Raw genomic sequence first — 21,378 nt, forward strand, 5'->3', positions numbered from 1 at the left:
TAATATTCAAGTATCTTTTCCCATTCTGAAAAGTGTCTATTTGCTTTAATTCTTGTGTCCTTAGCTGTGCAAAAGCTTTTCAGTTTAATCAAGTCCCATTTGTGTATTTTTGTTGTTGTGATTACCACTAATGTCTTCTTCATAATAAAATCTTTCCCCAGGCCAACATCCCTAAGAGGTTTCCCCACACTTTCTTTAGAGTTTGTATGACATGCATGTCTTAGATTTGAATCTTTTATCCATCTTGAATCAATTTTTGTATATGGTGAAAGATGTGGGTCCAATTTCAATCTTTTACATGTGGTTATCCAGTTCTACCATCACCATTTGTTGAATGGGGGCTTTTTGCATTTGTTTGGTTTGTTAAAGATCAGATGGCTCTAAGAGATTGGTTTTATCTGTTTATCATTTTCTATTCTCTTCCAAATGTCTATGTTTAGATTTTTGTGCCAATACCAGGCTGTTTTGATCACTGTCGACTTGTAATGTAACCTAAAGCAGTTTTTTTATGACTAAAAATTGCCTTGGCTATATGCTTTTATTTCTGGTTCTGTACAAAACAAACAGTTATTTTTTCTAGTTCCTCAAAGTATGATGTTGGTGTTTTAATCAGGATTTCATTGAATCTGTAAATTGATTTGGGTGGTATAGACATTTTAACAATGTTGATTCTTCCAAGCCAAGATCATTTTATGTTCTTCTGTGGAAGGCTGACACCACAGCATCTATCTTGTAGGCCAAGTGCTATTTCCGGTACTAACAGACTTAAGTTTCTATTTCCCTGCAAACGCCAGGCCTCTTCTCGTAAATCACATGAGCAAAACTTGGAAGCTTGCTGTTTGGAACTTATCTACACCAAGGCTGGGTTGCTTGGATACCTGGTGACGTAAACCTCCTCTTTCACCTACCCTTATATACCCTGGAAGAACTTTGCAATAAACGAGACTTGATCAGACTCCTGTCTTGTCTCCATTCTTCGCGCTCCTTTCCCCTTTTTCATTCTCACCCCCTCCTCCAGGTATCCCTGTCGACTGACCTGCGGGCCGGGTCATTCTTCCATTTGTTAGGTTTCATGAATTTCTTAAGGTTTCATAAGTCTCCTTGTAGAGATCCTTCACCTCTTTTTTAAGGTATATTCCAAAGTATTTCATTTTCTTTGAGTCTACTGTGAAAGGAATTGAATCTTTGATTAGCTTCTTGACTCGGCTGTTATTGGCATATACAAAGGCTACTGATTTGTGAACACTGTTTTTATACCCTGAGATGTTACTATATTTCTTGATTACTTCCATGAGTCTTGTTGTTGAGTCTCTGGGGTTTTCTAAGTATACGATCATATTCTGGTCAACGAACAAGAATTTGATATCCTCTTCCCTCAATTGGGTGCCCTTTATATCCTTCTCTTGCTGATTGCATTAGCTACAACTTCCAGCAGCACTATGTTGAATAGTAGTGGCAATAGTGGTAAACAGAGGACATACTTGTTTGGTTCCTTTTCTAAGTGAAAAGACTTTCACTTTTACTCTATTTAGTATATTAGTTGTGGGTTTGTCTTATATGTCATATTCAGCATAGGGTTGTTCTTCAATCAGTTTAAGAAATGTGCCACCTATATTCTTAAGTGTTCTTTTTTCCCCCACTACAAAACTTTATTTCTAATTAGAATAGAATACCATCTCAGATCTCTTCTACAAAAATGAAAACGGCCCCCAATATAACACAGCCTGTTCACTCACTTCAAGACCTATATACACGGAAGTTGTTTTCTGTTTGTTTTTTTTTCTTTCTTTTTAATTTTTTTGGTTCTTTTTGATTTATTACTATTATTTCTTAAAAACAAATTCAGTGTTCACATTTCTATAAAGAATTAACCCAGGCGGCGCCTGTGGCTCAAGGAGTAGGGCGCCGGTCCCATATGCCGGAGGTGGCGGGTTCAAACCCAGCCCCAGCCAAAAAAAAAAAAAAAAAAAAAAAGAATTAACCCAGTTTCAGGAAACCCTGCCCTGGCAAGGTAGGTAAGCAGTGCTTTCCCTGCCCACATCTAGTTTGATTTCCTGCCCTGATGCTTCAAGGTGCCCAGAAAGGCAGTAGCCTCTGGAAGAGTAAATCTATGCATGCAACATGCTTCAAGGCCAGGTGGTCAGTAAGCTTTCAAGAAAGCAGAGGGAAAGACTAGCTAACTGTGAAACTTTAAAAAATATATATTCATATACTTCAGCATGTGCCTGATGAGATATCAGGAGAACAAGAGCTGGAAAACATGTCATCCAGGCTTCAGGAGGCAGCGTCTTCCTCACACCCACCGGGTACATAGACATTGGGAGTGTGGGGACAAAGTCTGGCTCTTCCACTGGAGGCGGGAGACTTGCCCAGCTTCCTAGTTCATGTTTGACTCTTTCCTCTAAAACCTATGCTGAGTCCTTGACTGCACATAGGGTTGCACAAACGTTCAACTTGCATACAAAAAAAGTACAAAAGCAACTGGAATATAAAAGTTTTCATACTATATGGCCATCTGTTCAAGTCTATCTTGGAAACCTGTAACAGATATTTAAATACTACAGTGAAAAGTCATCTTCATACACTTTTTTAAAAACATCCGAAGTCATCTGCTAAGATTAAGTGTGTAAAAAAAAAATCAGTTCCCCACCCATTACCCTCCCTGCACCCTGACTTCCCCCCTCCCTTCTGTAATGGGTGGGGCACACCCACGGTGCATCTTAGAATGGGTACAGGCGAAAGCTACTAAATGCAGAATACAAATGTCTACATACAATAACTAAGAAAATGCCACGAAGGCTATGTTGACCAGTTTGATGAGAATATTTCAGATTGTATATGAAACCAGCAATTGTACCCCTTGATTGCACAAATGTACACAGCTATGATTTAACAATAAAAAAAAAAAAGAAAAAAAATCAATTCCCTTTGAGGGCACTTTGTCCTTTGAAGAAGAAGGGGTGAGGGAAGGAGGGCGACGGGCCAGTCAGCTAATTTTCCAGCCACAGGTAAGCTTCCATGGAAGCCTTGCTGCTTTCGGCATAGTCATACAAGAGCTCCTCTCCAGCCTCGATGTTTCAGGAGGCGATGAGGATGAGGTGAGGTAATGCCGTCCCTGTTGTGCAGTTTGGTTTGTCAATTCCCACACTTGCTGTAATTGATCAGCCTTCGCAGACGATTTGTCTCTCCAGTTACATCCACACAGTAGGTTTTGCTCAGATACTGGAAATAGTACATTTAACAGCCTATGGAGGGGTCTTGTACATACAGAGCCTCCCGCTTCTTGGCATCGGTGATTTCGATGGGGTCCCTGTGGTATTCCACCACAAAGTCGCCCCAGGAGAAATGCTTGGTGGCTATCACACCCCTGCCTTTGCCATCAATGAGGTCAATCTTCATGCCTTCTTCTTTCCCACTTTCGATCAATTCATCTATTCTTTTTCTTTCTTCTGACTGCAGCTCAGCTTTGCTCTTCCTGTAGCTCCTTCGAACAGGGTAGAAGTCTGTGAGCTTGCATTTCTGTTGTGTTCTTCCTTGAGCTTTCTCGCGAGGGGTCTGTTTGCCCTTGACGGGCTTTTTCAGAGCTTGCTTGGCAACTGCTGCATTGATAGAATCAGCAGACCAGGTTGGAGTTTTTGGAGGCTCTGCAGCTTCAGACTTTTGGTTTGGAAAAGGTGCCAGGGGACCTTTTCTGACATTTTTGATCTTCTGTTCTTCAGACTTCATGGTATTCCATATTGCATTTCCAGGATTTCTTATCTCTTCTCGCCGCCTGTAGATTTCATCTAATGGTTTCCCCTGGCATTTGACATCGTGATGTGCAACTGAGTTTTCTTCCTGAAAGGGGTAACGCGCTCCAGAGAATTTGTTTGGACTCCTGTGGAAATAAATCTTTGATTGCCCAGGAAATACGTTCTCCCTGTGGCTGTGGAGCCTGCACCGCCCCTACGCTCCACTGTCTTTAGGCTCCGGGCGGTCGCTGCCACCACCGTGGCCTCCACTGCGCCGGGTTTGAACATATTCCTGCCTGCAGCCCAGACCAGACCATGGAGGCGCGCCCTGCGCCTTCGCCACTGCAGCCGAGCCACCACCGCTGCCACTGCAGCTGCAGAAGCCACCAGCGCCACCGCGGTGCCCTGGGAACGGCAGGCGGTGCCTCAAGGCACCCCCTTCCCTCAAGGCTTGCAAGGCAGGCCCTGGCTCCCACGCACTGTGGCAGCCCTGGGCCACCTGGAATGAGGCTCACAGGGAGGGAGGCGCTGGCGGCGTGTCCTCAGTGGCCCTCCCTCCCGCTATCCGGCTCCCACCTCAGGAGTATCTTCAGTGTTCTTGTTAGAAAAGGCTACTGAGTGTTATCAAATTCTTTTTTTTTTTTTTTTTTTTGCAGTTTTTGGCCAGGGCTGGGTTTGAACCTGCCACCTCTGGAATATGGGCCTGGCGCCCTACTACTTTGAGCCACAGGTGCTGCCCTGTTATCAAATTCTTTTTCTACATTTATTGGAAGGATCATATGGACTTTTTTTTTAATTATTAAATCATGGATGTGAACATTAATGTGGCCTTTGTTTTTGCTTCTGTTAATATGGTGAATTACATTTATGAATTTGCATATGTTAAACCAGCCTTACATCCCTAGAATGAAACCTACTTGATTGTGGTATATAATTTTTTTTAATGTATTGCTGTAATCTATTGGGTAAGAAGTTACTGAGTATTTTTGAATCAATATTCATTAGTGAAATGGGTCTCTAATTCTCCTTTTTAGTTGGGTCATTTTCTGGTTTTGGTATCAGGTGATATTTGGTGATATTTGGTGATATTTGGTTCATAGCACATGTTAGGGAAGGTTAGGGAAGGTTAACCTTCCCTAACCCTAGGGAACCTTAGGGAAGGTTCCTTTCTTCTCAATGTTTTGAAAAGGGTTCTGTAGCATAGGTACAAGTTTATCTTTGAGGGTTTTATAGAATTGTGGTGTGAAACCACCAGGTCTAGGACATTTTTGTGTTGGAATATTTTTTATTGTTTCTTGGTGTTAGTGCTTGATCTGTTCAAGAGATCTATTTCTTCCTGGTTAAGTCTAGGGAGACAGTATGATTCCAGGTATTGGTCCATTTCCTTCTCATTGTCAAATCTGGGCATATAGTTTCTTGTACTAGTCAGAGATAATTTTCTTTCATCTCAGTGGTATCTGGTGTTATTTCTCCTTTTTCACCTCTGATTGAGGTTACTAGAGCTTTTACTTTTCTATTTCTAGTAAATATGACCAAAAGTTTTTCTATTGTATTTATTTGCTAAAAATAATCAACTTTTTGTTTTGTTAATTTTCTGAGTGATTATTTTTTGTTTTTTCAGTTTCATTTATTTCTGATCTAACTTTGGTTATTCTGGTAGGTTTGGGATCGAATTGCTCTTCCTTTTCCATTTCTAAGATGATTCATTAGATTGTTTATTTGCTCTTTTTCTGTGTTTCGGATGTATGCATTGAATATGACAAATGTCTCTCTTAGGACTGCTTTTGCAGTATCTCACAAGTTTTGGTAACTTGTAGCTTCATAGTTGTTATGTTTGAGGAGTTTAATAATTTCATCCTGTGTCTCTTCCAGATGTTATTCAGCATAGGGTTGTTTAATTTCTATGCCTTTGTGTAGGGATGATAATTTTTTTGGAGTTAAGTTTTATCTTTATTGCCCTGTGGTCTGAGAAGATACAAGGTACAATTTCAATTTTTAAAGTTTTGTTGAGGTTTGATTTGTGACCTACATTATGATGTATTTTATAATACGTTCCATGGGCTGATAAGAAGAATGTATATTAATTTGTTTGGGGATGGTGTGTTCTGTATATGTCTATTAAGCCCATTTGTTCTATGATTGCATTTAAGTGCCTTGTTTAGTTTCTTTCTTTTATATATATATATATATTTTTTTTTTTTATTAAATCATAACTGTATACATTGATATGATCATGGGGCATCATACACTCGCTTCATAAACCATTTAACACATTTTTATCACAGTGGTTAACATAGCCTTTCCGGCGTTATCTCAGTTACTATGCCAAAACATTTACATTCTACATTTACCAAGTTTCTCAAATACCCCTGTAATATGCACCACAGGTGTGATCCCACCGATCCCCCTCCCTCTACCCACCCACCCGCTTTCCCACTTCCCCCTATTGTTAAGTTGTAGCTGGGTTATAGCTTTCATGTGAGAGTCCCAAATTAGTTTCATAGTAGGGCTGTGTACATTGGGTACTTTTTCTTCCATTCTCGGGATACTTTACTAAGAAGAATATGTTCCAGCTCCATCCATGTAAACATGAAAGAGGTAAAGTCTCCATCTTTCTTTAAGGCTGCATAGTATTCCATGGTATACATATACCACAATTTATTAATCCATTCGTGGATCGATGGGCACTTGGGCTTTTTCCATGACTTAGCAATTATGAATTGGGCTGCAATAAACATTCTGGTACAAATATCTTTGTTATGTTGTGATTTTTGGTCTTCTGGGTATATGCCCAGCAGAGGAATTACAGGATTGAATGGCAGATCTATTTTTAGATCTCTGAGTGTTCTCCATATATCTTTCCAAAAGGAATTTATTAATTTGCATTCCCACCAGCAGTGCAGAAGTGTTCCCTTTTCTCCGCATCCACGCCAACATCTCTGGTCTTGAGATTTTGTGATATAGGCTAGTCTCATTGGAGTTAGATGATATCTCAAAGTAGTTTTGATTTGCATTTCTCTGATGATTAAAGATGATGAGCATTTTTTCATATGTCTGAAGGACGTGCGCCTGTCTTCTTCAGAGAAGTTTCTCTTCAAATCTCTTGCCCAGCATGCAACGGGATCCCTTGTTTTTTTCTTTCTTTTTTTTTTTTATTAAATCATAACTGTATACAATGATATGATTATGGGGCATCATACACTCACTTCATAAGCCATTTGACACATTTTTATCACAGTGGTTAACATAGCCTTTCCGGCGTTATCTCAGTTACTGTGCCAAAACATTTACATTCTACATTTACCAAGTTTCGCAAATACCCCTGTAACATGCACCACAGGTGTGATTCCTCTGATTCCCCTCCCTCTACCCACACCCCCCTTTCCCACTTCCCCCTATTGTTAAGTTGTAGCTGGGTTATAGCTTTCATGTGAGAGTCCCAAATTAGTTTCATAGTAGGGCTGTGTACATTGGGTATTTTTTCTTCCATTCTTGGGATACTTTTCTAAGAAGAATATGTTCCAGCTCCATCCATGTAAACATGAAAGAGGTAAAGTCTCCATCTTTCTTTAAGGCTGCATAGTATTCCATGGTATACATATACCACAATTTATTAATCCATTCGTGGATCGATGGGCACTTGGGCTTTTTCCATGACTTAGCTATTATGAATTGGGCTGCAATAAACATTCTGGTACAAATATCTTTGTTATGTTGTGATTTTTGGTCTTCTGGGTATATGCCCAGCAGAGGGATTACAGGATTGAATGGCAGATCTATTTTTAGATCTCTGAGTGTTCTCCATATATCTTTCCAAAAAGAATGTATTAATTTGCATTCCCACCAGCAGTGCAGAAGTGTTCCCTTTTCTCCGCATCCACGCCAACATCTCTGGACTTGAGATTTTGTGATATAGGCTAGTCTCATTGGAGTTAGATGATATCTCAAAGTAGTTTTGATTTGCATTTCTCTGATGATTAAAGATGATGAGCATTTTTTCATATGTCTGAAGGCCGTGCGCCTGTCTTCTTCAGAGAAGTTTCTCTTCAAATCCCTTGCCCAGCCTGCGATGGGATCCCTTGTTTTTTTCTTGCTGATGCGTTTGAGTTCTCTGTGGATTCTGGTTATTAAACCTTTGTCAGAGATATACCCTGCAAATATCTTCTCCCATTCTGAGGGCTGTCTGCTTGCTCTGCTTACTGTGTTCTTAGCTGTGCAGAAGCTTTTTAGTTTGATCAAGTCCCAGTAGTGTATTTTTGAAGCTGCTTCAATTGCCTGGGGGGTTCTCCTCATGAAATACTCACCCAGACCAATTTCTTCAAGGGTTTTCCCTGCATTCTCCTCTAGTATTTTTATAGTTTCATGTCTTAAGTTTAAATCTTTAATCCAATGAGAGTCTATCTTAGTTAATGGTGAAAGGTGTGGGTCCAATTTCAGTCTTCTGCAGGTTGCCAGCCAGTTCACCCAGCACCATTTGTTAAATAGGGAATCTTTTCCCCACTGAATGTTTTTAATTGGCTTGTCAAAAATCAAATAGCGGTAAGTAGCTGGATTCATGTCTTGGTTCTCTATTCTGTTCCAGATATCTACTTCTCTGTTTTTGTGCCAATACCATGCTGTTTTGATCACTATCGATTTGTAGTAAAGTCTGAGGTCTGGTAGTGTGATTCCTCCTGTTTTGTTTTTATTTCTGAGTAATGTCTTGACTATTCGAGGTTTTTTCTGATTCCATATAAAACGAAGTAATGTTTTTTCAAGATCTTTAAAATATGACAGTGGAGCTTTAATAGGGAGTGCGTTGAAATTATATATTGCTTTGGGTAGTATGGACATTTTGATAATGTTGATTCTTCCTAGCCATGAGCATGGTATGTTTTTCCATTTGTTAACATTTTCAGCTATTTCTTTTCTTAGAGTTTCATAGTTCTCTTTATAGAGATCTTTCACGCCTTTTGTTAGGTAAATTCCCAAATATTTCATCTTCTTTGGCACTACTGTGAATGGGATAGAGTCCTTAACTGCTTTTTCAATTTGACTGTTGTTGGTGTATATAAAGGCTACCGATTTATGAATGTTGATTTTGTAACCTGAGACGCTGCTGTATTCCTTGATCACTTCTAGGAGTTTTGTAGTAGAGTCCCTAGTGTTTTCCAGATACACAATCATATCATCTGCGAAGAGCGAGAGTTTGATCTCTTCTGACCCTATATGGATACCCTTGATCGCCTTTTCTTCCCTAATTGCGGTGGCTAAAACATCCATTACAATGTTGAAAAGCAATGGAGACAATGGGCAGCCTTGTCTGGTTCCTGATCTGAGTGGAAATGATTCCAATTTAACTCCATTCAATATGATATTGGCTGTGGGTTTGCTGTAGACGGCCTCTATCAGTTTAAGAAAAGTCCCTTCTAGACCAATTTTCTTGATTGTTCTGATCATAAAGGGATGCTGGATATTATCAAAAGCTTTTTCTGCATCAATTGAGAGAATCATATGGTCTTTGTTTTTTAATTTGTTTATGTGCTGAATTACATTTATAGATTTACATATATTGAACCAGCCTTGAGACCCTGGGATAAAACCAACTTGGTCATGATGTATAATTTGTTTGATGTGTTGCTGGATTCTGTTTGTTAGGATCTTGTTGAATATTTTTGCATCTATATTCATTAGTGATATTGGTCTATAATTTTCTTTTCTTGTTGGGTCTTTTCCTGGTTTGGGGATCAGGGTGATGAATGCTTCATTGAACGTGTTGGGTAGTCTTCCTTCTTTTTCTACATTTTGGAACAGGTTGAGTAATATAGGTACTAATTCCTCTTTAAATGTTTGGTAGAATTCTGATGTGAAACCATCTGGTCCCGGGCTTTTCTTTTTAGGGAGGTTTTGTATAGTTGATGCTATTTCTGAACTTGATATGGGTCTGTTCAACATTTCCACTTGATTCTGGTTAAGTCTTGGAAGGTGGCGTGCTTCCAAGTATCGGTCTATTTCCTTCAGATTTTCATATTTCTGAGAATAAAATTTCTTGTAATATTCATTAAGGATTTTTTGGATTTCTGATGAGTCTGTGGTTATTTCGTCTTTGTTGTTTCTGATTGATGATATTAGAGATTTTACTCTTTTTTTCCTGATTAGGTTGGCCAGAGGTTTATCTATTTTATTGACCTTTTCAAAAAACCAGCTTTTTGATTTATTGATCTGTTGTATTATTCTTTTGTTTTCAATTTCATTTAATTCTGCTCTAATTTTGGTTATTTCTTTTCTTCTACTGGGTTTGGGGTTGGAATGTTCTTCCTTTTCCAGTTGCGTGAGATGTCCCATTAAGTTGTTAACTTCCTCTCTTTCCGTTCTCTTGAGGAAGGCTTGCAGTGCTATAAATTTCCCTCTTAGAACTGCCTTTGCAGTGTCCCATAGGTTCTGATAGTTTGTGTCTTCATTGTCATTTTGTTCCAAAAAATTGGTGATTTCTTTCTTAATCTCATCTCTGACCCAGCTATCATTCAGCATAAGGTTATTTAACTTCCATGTTTTTGTATGGGTATGCAGATTCCTGTTGTTACTCATCTCAAGTTTTATTCCATGATGGTCCGAGAAGATGCATGGAATTATTTCTATTCCTTTAAATTTACTGAGGTTAGACTTGTGACCTAAAATGTGATCAATTTTGGAGTAAGTTCCGAGGGCTGATGAGAAATATGTGTATTCAGTTTTGTTGGGATGAAATGTTCTGTAGATGTGTGCTAAATCTAAATATTGGATGGTTAGGTTTAAATCTAAGATTTCTTTGCTCAGCTTCTTTCTGGAGGAAAGATCCAACACTGCCAAGGGAGTGTTGAAATCTCCGACGATTATGGAGCTGGAGGAAATCAAGTTACTCATGTCTGTTAGAGTTTCTCTTATAAATTGAGGTGCATTCTGGATGGGTGCATAGATATTAATAATTGAGATCTCATCATATTGAGTATTACCCTTAACAAATATGAAGTGACCATTCTTGTCCTTCCTTACTTTTGATGGTTGAAAGCCTACTGTATCTGCAAATAAAATTGCAACACCTGCTTTTTTCTGATTACCATTTGCCTGAAATATGGATGACCATCCTTTCACCCTGAGTCTGTATTTGACTTTTAAGTTGAGATGTGACTCTTGTATGCAACAAATATCTGGCTTGAGTTTTTGTATCCAGTCAGCTAACCTATGCCTCTTTAGAGGACAGTTTAAGCCATTCACATTGATGGAGAGTATTGATAAGTGTGGTGGAATTTTGGGTATCGAGTTTTTCAAAGGTCTAGTGGACATTTTTAATCCTTTCGCCAGTGTGGAAGTTGGAGTTTGATCCGAAGTTTCTGAGTGAGTTTACTTTTGTGGTATAGGATTGGGTTGGTCATTGTGGAGGACAGGTCTGAGAACATCCTGAAGAGCTGGTTTACTTACGGCAAATTTTTTCAACATATGAATGTCATTGAAGTATTTAATTTCTCCATCATAGATGAAACTCAGTTTAGCTGGATACAAGATCCTAGGTTGAAAGTTTTTTTGCTTTAGGAAATTAAAAGTGATGACCAGCCAGTGAAGAGGCTGATGACCAGCCTCTTCTGCCTTGAAAAGTTTCAGCAGAGAGATCTGCAGTTATTCTAATATTCTTACCTTTGTACGTTATAGTTTTCTTTCGCCGGGCTGCTTTGAGAATCTTCTCTTTCATGTTAACTTTAGTGAATCTAATTCTGATATGTCTGGGGGATGACTTATTGGGGTTGAATCGTGCTGGGGTTCTGAAGCTGTCTGCTATCTGAATTTCAGTTTCTCTAGGCATGTCTGGAAAATTTTCTTTCATAATTTCATGCAGAAGGGCCTCTGTGCCCTCAGAGGCCACTTCATCGTTATCAGAAATCCCTATAATCCTTATGTTGCTTTTTTTTTAATTATCTGAGAGTTCTCTGAGTGAGTGATCCGTTTTTGCCCTCCATTTCTCTTCCTCTTTGAGAGATTGGGAGCGTTCGAAGACTTAATCTTCAATGTCAGAAATCCTTTCTTCTGCTTGCTCCATTCTGTTACTGAGGGATTCTACTGTGTTTTTCATATCTTTGAGGGCTGTAAGTTCTTGCTTCAGTGTGTCTAAGTCTTTGATGGTTTTGTCTTTAAATTCGTTAAATTCTTGAGACAATTTTTGAATTTCTCCTCGAATTCCTAATTCCATTTTATTAATCTTGTCTGCAATCCAAATTCTGAATTCGATTTCTGACATCTCAGCCAGTTGTTTATGAATGGGATCTTCAATCACATCTGCCGTATCTTTTCTTGGGGGGGTTGATCTATTCTGGTTATTCATGTTACCAAAGTTTTTCGGCTGATTCCGCCCCATGGTTATTTTACTCCCTTTGGTTTTTCCCCTGGGGTTTTATGGAGGGCCCGTACAGTGTTGCGGCCTGAGAAACTGGGGCCCTGTCTGGTGTGGTGGAGCAAAGTGGTTCTGTCTTGTTTTCAGCTGGTTTCTGTTCGATCCTATTGCAACTTCTACTCTGGCTTGAAGTCTCAGCTATGTGGAAAAATCAGCAATTAAGTCACCCCGCCCGCCCACCTCTGGCCCCAGTTGGAAAAGGAGAATCAAACCTTCCTACAATCGCACACCCAGGGCACTGCCTGAAAAGTCCTCAGTCTATTAGCCCAGTTCAAAAGGTCCAAATCAACTGTCTCAATCGGCACTTGTCTCGGGTGGGAGAGTTCAAGAGGTCTCTGGGAACTGGATCACAGGGGCCTGGTGACTCCTCTGACACGGCTCACCCCAGTGCAGCGTGGAGTCAGGAGGAGCCACCCCGCAAACAGAGCAGTCTAGGAAGGTTGACGTCTCCTTCCCCACTTTGCCCCTCCGTCGGACCCAGTCACTGGTATCTCTGCAGAAGGCTAACCCAGTTGCCTGCAGTGAACAGATACTCCAGGGGTTTGCACCTGCCTGAATCGCAAGGAAGTCTGCCAGGCCCCCGCAGACTGCCGCTATCTAGCAGGAGGAGATGGGGCCTGACATCTTTGAGTGTTTGATGCAGGTGATGGGAAGGAGGTGTTCACTCAGGCTTAGCCCCGTCCCTGATGGATGCTGCTAACAGAACAGAACAGAACGGAACAGACAACTTTGCGGGGTTCTGTCTCTGTTCCTGTCGAAATCGCCTACAGAAGACTGGCTGTTTTGAGTTCAAACGTCTTTGCTGCTGGAGATTTGCATCTGAACACCTCTCTGGGTCGGCCCCGCCCTGGAAGCTTCCCGTGTTTGTGAGCCGTGTCAGGAAATCCCCCGCTCACCGGTGGCCTCCTCTGGTTGCCCAGGGAGACAGGGGGTGTGGCCTCAGAATATCCAGAAGTGAGCATTCTGCCGTTAAAGAAAAAATGGCTGTTGATCTACCTCCAGGGAACTGCTGCTCTGGTGTGGGCACTCAGGCGACCCTTTTCTCCTCTGTCCCGCGCCCCAGAGTCAGCACTGAGCGGCCGCAGTTTGTGCTGGGTCCACACCACTCAAGAGATCCCCCAAGAATCAGAACTCTTGGGGGATGGGCCCCCAGACCCCGATTGGGAGTGGGGGGTGGAAGCTAGAGTTTCTTTCAGTTTTACGCAACACTACGGCCCAGGGAGGGCTCCTGCACTGCACCGCAGGGAAGTGCCACCAAGGCTTGATTTCCCCTCAGCAGAGTGCCCTCTCCTCACTCACGTGTCCCAGAGTCAGCGCTGACCTGACGCAGCTCAGGCACTGTGCACTCCCCTCGAGAAATCACCCAAGGATCCGAACTCCTGGGGTATAGGCCCTCAGACCCCAAGTGAGAGTAGGGGCTCTCAGCTCTCAGCGGGGAAGCTAGAGTCTTATTCAGTATTGTGCCTGCCCCGTAATGTTGCCCGGGGAGGGTTGCTGCACCTAATCCGCAGGAAAGTGCCACGAGGCGTGACTCCCCCTCAGCCCGGTGCCCTCTCCTCACTCGCGCGCCTCAGAGTCAATGCTGACCAGTCGCAACTCGGATACTGTCCACTCCCCTTGAGAAATCACCCAAGGATCCGAAGTCCTGGGGGACAGGCCTCCAGACCTCAGTGCGCGGGAGGGGAGCGCCGGGAGGATCCCCAAGTTTTATTCAGTTTTATGCCTGGCAGGAGAACGCCACGACACGCCAGTAGGGGAGGTAGGTCCAGTTTTTAAAGGTCTCTCCCGTGGAGTGTAGTGGGAGGGCCTTTAATTTCTGCCTGCTTGTTTAATTGTGGGGCTCTTGAGCCGGTCTCATGGGGTAGGGGGACTCCCGTCCGCTTGGTGGTGGATTTTGTACCTTTTGTTTGCGTCCTTGTGATCACAACTTGCCTCAGCGGTGTTGATGTGCGTTCTTCAACCTTCTCTCTTGGTGAGGCTCAAGTCCACCAGTATACATACTAAATTCCTGTCCCTTAACTCTCCTTCTGGATGGGAGCCTCTGTTGAAAGCTGGCTTCAGTCCGCCATCTTCCTTGTTTAGTTTCTGTTTAGATGATCTGTCCAGTTCAACCAGAGAGGTATTATAGTTACCAGCTATTATGGTGTTATAGTGCATCATATAGCTCAGACCAATCAATGCCTGCTTCATAAACTGGGAACATTTAACTTGAGTGTGTAACTATTTAGAATTCAAAATGTCCTCTTGAGGTATTGTTCCCTTGATCAGCATGAAGTGATTATCTTTATCTTTCTTAGTTTTAGTTGCTTTCAATCCACTTGTATCTGAAAATATGGTTGTGACCCATCCTTTCTTCTGGTTTCCATTTGCCTAAAATATTGTTTTCCAACCCTTTACTGTGAGTCTTGTTTTGATGTTTAAGGTTAGGTGTATCTCCTGGAGACAGCATATGGATGATTTGTGCTTTTATTCCAATCAAGCAGTCTGTGCCCCTTCAGTGGGAAATTAAATCCATTTACATTTATTGAGAGAATTGATAAGTGTGGTGGAGTTCTTTCATCTCATTTTGTGAAGGTCCATTGTTTAGTTTTATCCTTTGTGCCATTGTGGAAGCCAGGTTTTGTCTAGTTTGTGGTTGTTTGCTTTGATGATGGTCCATTGTGATGTTTGGTGTGCAGAATAGGTCTAAGTATTTCCTCTATAGCTGGTCTTGTTGTGGTGAATTTCCTCAATATTTACATATCAGTAAAAGATTTTATTTCTCCATTAATTTTGAAGCTTAGTTTAGCAAGATACAGAATTCTGGGCTGAAGATTATTTTGTTTAAGAAGGATAAATGTGGCTGACCATTCTCTTCTGGCTTAGAAAGTTTCAGCTGAAAAGTCAACTATCACCCTGCTAGATCTTGCCCTTTAGGTCAATTGGCACTTAATCTGGCTGCTTGCAGAATTTTCTCTTTTGTCTTGACTTTGGACATGTTCATTAAAATGTTTCTTGGAGATACTCTCTTTGTGTTGAGATTGCACAGAGTTTGATATCCCTCGAAAAGGAGTGTTTCAGAATCTTTAGTGATACTTGGGAAGTTTTCATTTATGATATCCTCCACACATAGGGCTTCCATTCCTTTGGAAAATTCTTTGTCCTCTTCAGGAATACTTGTAATTTGTATGTTTGAATGTTTCATGAAGTCTATAATTCTCTGAGCAAGTATTCTGCTTTCTCTCTCTTCTTTTGTGCCTCTTTAACTGGATTGGTTAGCTCAAGAGCTGCATCCTATAGCTCTCAGATTCTTTCTTCTCCATGGTCTAATCCGTTACTGATACTTTCTACTTCATCTTTAAGTTCCATGATTGATTCCTTTAAGTCCTTAAGCTATGCCATATCCTTTCTATATTCTTTATATCTTTTGCCCTTTTTTTGGTTCTGTTTTTCCACGTGCTCATCAATTCTTTTTTGTTTTTGCCATTCATATTTTAACTTCCCTTTCTATCATTTCCATTAATTCTTTCTTTGTGGAATGCCCTGTGGTTTCTACCTCATGTTCCTTTGGGGGATGCAGTTGCTGTAATCTGCTTTTTCCTTGTCTAGGCTCAGCACCTGTGGCTCAGGCAGCTACGACATCAGCCACAGGTGCTAGCCAAGACAAGAAATGAGGTTGTGGGTTTGAATCCAGCCCAGGCTCACCAAAAAACAATGACGGCTGCAATTCAAAAAATAGCCAGGCATTGTGGCAGGCACCTGTAGTCCCAGTTACTTTGGAGGAAGAGGATGGAGAATCGCTTGAGCCCAGGAGTTGGAGATTGCTGTGAGCTGTGATGCCACAACACTCTACCCAGGGCGACATATTGAGGCTCTGCCTCAAAAAATAAATAAATAAATAGAATAAATAAATAGGGGGTGAGAGCAAGATGGTGGCCGAGTAACAGCTTCCTTGCAGCTGGGCACCGTGAGTCTGGGGAGATAGGACTCCAGGCATCTCTGGCTGGTGGGATCTGCCTATCATCACCCCTGTGAGGATACAGAGAGTCAGCGAGAGACTTCTGGACCCCAAGAGGTGGACTAAAGAAGTGGAAAACCTGCAAGTGGTCACGTGCGTTCAATCAGTCTAAACCCCCCCCACCCCGCAACTGTAAATTCAGTAGCAGCAAGACTGCAAACCGGAAAGACCTTACCTGTGAACTGTTTTGGTGTCCTTGGTCTTGGCACTCAGTTGAACTGCCTTGGGGAGAGCCTGAGTGGGAATGTGGAGAACTTTGGCCATTGTCTAGGGCCCTAGTCTGAGCCGCTGAGCCAGACGGAGCTAATAGTGTTTGGCTGTGGGCCACAGGGAGCCATTGTGAGCGATCTGCCCCAGCAAGCTCCACCCTCAGGGTCGCAGAGCTAGAATTGGGGGGGAGCTGGTAACCCAGTGACCAAGTAGCCTAATGGTGAGGTCTGAGCTGCATTGCAGCCCTAACACTCAAGGGCAGAGTGAGACCGGTTTTGGCACACTGGGTAAGTGGATAGCCACTTCAGCAGTGATTCCAGCAACAAGCACTTTCCTGGGAAAGCTTCTGCTCAGCAAGTTTACAAGTTCAAAGTGCCTTTTAAGTGGGCTGAAGACAGATTTAGGGTGTCTACCTGCTGGGGTTTGAGAAATCAGCAGCCTCCAGTCGTATTAGAACTGTGATTAACATCTCATACCACAGAAGACCATGTGTTGCCCAGACAATATTCAACAACATATACATACTGCACTGTTTTTGGTTGTGTTTTGTTTTTTCTGTTCCTTTTTTTTTTTTTTTTTGGTTTGGTTGTTTTTTTGTTTATTTTGATGTTGTTGATGTTGCTTTGTTTTTTAATTGCAACATTTTTTGTACGGATCTTTTTTCTTTCTCAATTTTTCTAGTTTAATTATAATTTCCCATTGCTGCCTTTTTTAATAACTAGACCTTCATTTTTGCTAGTGTTTCTACCGCTATTATTTGGTTTTTCACCCAATTTTATCCCATAAAATATTCTGCTTGCTTAATTTGGTTTGATTTATAGCATTTTTGTCTTTGCTCTCTACTTGGTGGAGGTGGGGTACTATGTCATATCAGGTTAGCAAAGAGCTGCTGACCTCAAGGGACCCACCCAACTGGGCACCCACAGAAGGTGGTTTTTTTTAAAGGTTGTGTCAAAGTACCCTACTGTACACCTATATTGCTCTGTCTCCCTCTTTCTGTGCCTCCCTTCTTTTTGTCAATATTCCTTTTACCACCCCCTCTCTTTTCTCTATTTTTTTTTTCTTTTCACTGGGTCCTCCTTTCTTTCATCCCTTTCTTGCTCTTCAACCTTCTCACCCTTCTGATCCTGTACCAAAAGGACTCATCTACCCCTTAGTGCACAGGCATGAGAACTTAAAGAGCAAGAGGAAGTGAAAGGAAAATTAGGGCAAGGAAACAGATAAAAGAAATCACTCAAGAATCAGCAGAAAACTCCAGGCAACATGAAGAACCAGTCCAGAACAACCCCACCAAGGGACCATGAGGTAGCTACTGCAGAGGATTCCACCTATAAAGAAATGTTCGGATTGACAGAAAGGGAATTTAGAATACACATGATGAAAACAATGAAAGAAATGATGGAAACAATGAAGGAAACTGCTAATATAGTGGAAAATAACCAAAAGGAAATCCAAAAACAGAATCAAATAAGAGATGAACGATATGAAGAATATAAAAAGGATATAGCAGAGATGAAGGAACTGTAACAGTCAATTAGGGAACTTAAAGATGCAATGGAAAGTATCAGTAACAGGTTAGACCGTGCAGAAGAAAGAACTTCAGAGGTAGAAGACAAAGTTCTTGAGATTACTCAGATAGTAAAAGAGGCAGAAAAGAAGAGAGAGAAAGCAGAACGTTCACTGTCAGAATTATGGGACTTTATGAAGCATTGCAACATACGAGTTATAGGAATTCCAGAAGGGGAAGAAGAATGCCCCAGAGGAATGGAAGCCATACTAGAGAATATTATAAAAGAAAATTTCCGAAATATCACCAAAGACTCTGACACACTGCTTTCAGAGGGGTATCGGACCCCAGGTCACCTCAACTCTAACCGAGCTTCTCCAAGACACATTGTGATGAACCTGTCCAAAGTCAAGACAAAAGAAAAGATTCTGCAAGCTGCCAGGAGTAAGCGCCAGTTGACCTACAGGGGCAAATCCATCAGAGTGACCGCAGACTTCTCTAATGAAACTTTACAAGCAAGAAGACAATGGTCATCTACCTTTAATCTACTTAAACCGAACAATTTCCAGCCCAGAATTCTGTACCCTCCTAAGCTAAGCTTAAACATTGACAGAAAAATCAAATCATTTACAGATATACAAACATTGAGGAAATTCGCCACAACAAGACCACCTGTACAGGAAATACTTCAACCTGTTCTGCACACTGACCACCACAATGGATCAGCAGTGAAGTAGGAACTCAGAAATTAAAGGACAGAACCTAACCTCCACACTGATGCAAAAGATAAAACTAAGCAATGGACTCTCACAAAATAAGATGAAAAGAATACTACCACACTTATCAATTATCTAAATAAAGGTTAATGGCTTGAATTCCCCACTGAAGAGACATAGATTGGCTGACTGGATTAAAAAACACAAGCTATCCATCTGCTGTCTGCAAGGAACACACCTGGCTTCAAAAGACAAATTAAAGCTCCGAGTCAAGGGTTGGAAGACAATTTTTCAGGCAAATGGTATTGAGAAGAAAAGAGTAGTTGCAATCTTATTTTCAGATTCATGTGGATTTAAAGCAACTAAAGTCAAAAAAGACAAAGACGGTCACTTTATATTGGTCAAGGGAAAAATACAACAAGAAGATGTTTCAATTCTAAATATTTATGCACTCAATTTAAATGCTCCCAGATTCTTGAAACAGACCTTACTCAGTCTGAGCAATATGATATCCGATAATACCATAATAATGGAGGACTTTAACACTCCTCCTACAGAGCTGGACAGATCCTCTAAATAGAAATTAAACAAAGATATAAGAGATTTAAATGAGACCCTAGAACAACTGTGCTTGATAGACGCATATAGAACACTCCATCCCAAAGATAAAGAATATACATTCTTCTCATCACCCCATGGAACATTCTCCAAAATTGATTATATCCTGGGACACAAAACAATTATCAACAGAATCAAAAGAATTGAAATTTTACCTTGTATCTTCTCAGACCATAAGGCACTAAAGGTGGAACTCAACTCTAACAAAAACGCTCTACGCAACACAAAGGCATGGAAACTAAACAATCTTCTGTTGAATAACAGATGGGTGCAGGAAGAAATAAAACAGGAAGTCATTAACTTCCTTGAGCATAGCAACAATGAAGACACAAGCTACCAAAACATGTGGAATACTGCAAAAGCTGTTTTGAGAGGAAAATTCATCGCTTTAGATGTCTACATTCGAAAAACAGAACAAGAGCACATCAACAATCTCACAAGCCATCTATGGAATTGGAAAAAGAAGAACAATCTAAGCCTAAACTCAGTAAAAGAAAAGAAATATCCAAAATCAAATCAGAGATCAATGAAATTGAAAACAAAAGAATCATTCAGAAAATTAATGACACAAGGAGTTGGTTTTTTAAAAAAATAAATAAAATAGATAAACCATTGGCCAGACTAACGAGAAATAGAAAAGTAAAATCTCTAGTAACCTCAATCAGAAATGATAAAGGGGAAATAACAACTGATCCCACAGAGATACAAGAGATCATCTCTGAATACTACCAGAAACTCTATGCCCAGAAATTTGACAATGTGAAGGAAATGGATAAATATTTGGAATCACACCCTCTCCCTAGACTCAGCCAGGAAGAAATAGAGCTCCTGAACAGACCAATTTCAAGCACTGAGATCAGAGAAACAGTAAAAAATCTTCCAACCAAAAAATGCCCTGGTCCAGATGTCTTCACACCAGAATTCTATCAAACCTCCAAGTAGGAACTTATTCCTGTACTGCAGAAATTATTCCAAAAAATTGAGGAAGAAGGAATCCTCCCCAACACATTGTATGAAGCAAACAAAACCCTGATACCAAAACCAGGAAAAGACCCAAACAAAAAGGAGAATTTCAGACAAATCTCACTCATGAATATAGATGCAAAAATTCTCAACAAAATTCTAGCCAATAGATTATAGCTTATCATCAAAAAAGTCATTCATCATGATCAAGTAGGCTTCATCCCAGGGATGCAAGGCTGGTTTAACACGTGCAAGTCCATAAATGTTATCCACCATATTAACAGAGGCAAAAATTAAGATCACATGATCCTCTCAATAGATGCAGAAAAAGCATTTGATAAAATCCAGCATCCTTTTCTAACTAGAACACTGAAGAGTATAGGCATAAGTGGCACATTTCTAAAACTGATTGAAGCTATCTATGACAAACCCACAGCCAATATTTTACTAAATGGAGTAAAACTGAAAGCTTTTCCTCTTAGAACTGGAACCAGACAAGGTTGTCCTCTGTCACCTTTACTATTCAACGTAGTGCTGGAAGTTCTAGCCAATACAATTAGGCAAGACAAGGAAATAAAGGGAATCCAAATGGGAGCAGAGGAGGTCAAACTCTCCCTCTTTGCTGACGACATGATCTTATACTTAGAGAACCCCAAAGACTCAACCACAAGACTCCTAGAAGTCATCAAAAAATACAGTAATGTTTCAGGATGTAAAATCAATGTCCACAAGTCAGTAGCCTTTGTATACACCAATAACAGTCAAGAGGAGAAGCTAATTAAGAACACAACTCCCTTCACCATGGTTTCAAAGAAAATGAAATACCTAGGAATATGCCTAACGAAGGAGGTGAAGGACCTCCATAAAGAAAACTATGAAATCCTCAGAAAGGAAATAGCAGAGGATATTAACAAATGGAAGAACATACCATGCTCATGGATGGGAAGAATTACCATTCTTAAAATGTCTATACTTCCCAAAGCAATCTACCTATTCAATGCCATTCCTATCAAAATACCAACATTGTACTTTCAAGATTTGGAGAAAATGATTCTGCATTTTGTATGGAACCAGAAAAAACCCTGTATAGCTAAGGCAGTTCTTAGTAATAAAAATAAAGCTGGGGGCATCAGCATACCAGATTTTAGTCTGTATTACAAAGCCATAATGGTCAAGACAGCATGGTACTGGCACAAAAACAGAGACATAGACACTTGAAATCGAATTGAACACCA

At 40.7% G+C, this 21,378-nt stretch overlaps 1 pseudogene; it reads right to left on the reverse strand.

The window, feature by feature from the left end:
- Positions 1-2,990: 2,990 nt before the first annotated feature.
- LOC128588770 (N-lysine methyltransferase KMT5A-like) overlaps positions 2,991-21,378 on the reverse strand; it is a 37,835-nt pseudogene continuing 19,447 nt past the window's right edge.

The sequence above is a fragment of the Nycticebus coucang genome, chromosome 6 (assembly GCF_027406575.1).
Source record: "Nycticebus coucang isolate mNycCou1 chromosome 6, mNycCou1.pri, whole genome shotgun sequence".
Classification (NCBI taxonomy): Eukaryota; Metazoa; Chordata; class Mammalia; order Primates; family Lorisidae; genus Nycticebus; species Nycticebus coucang.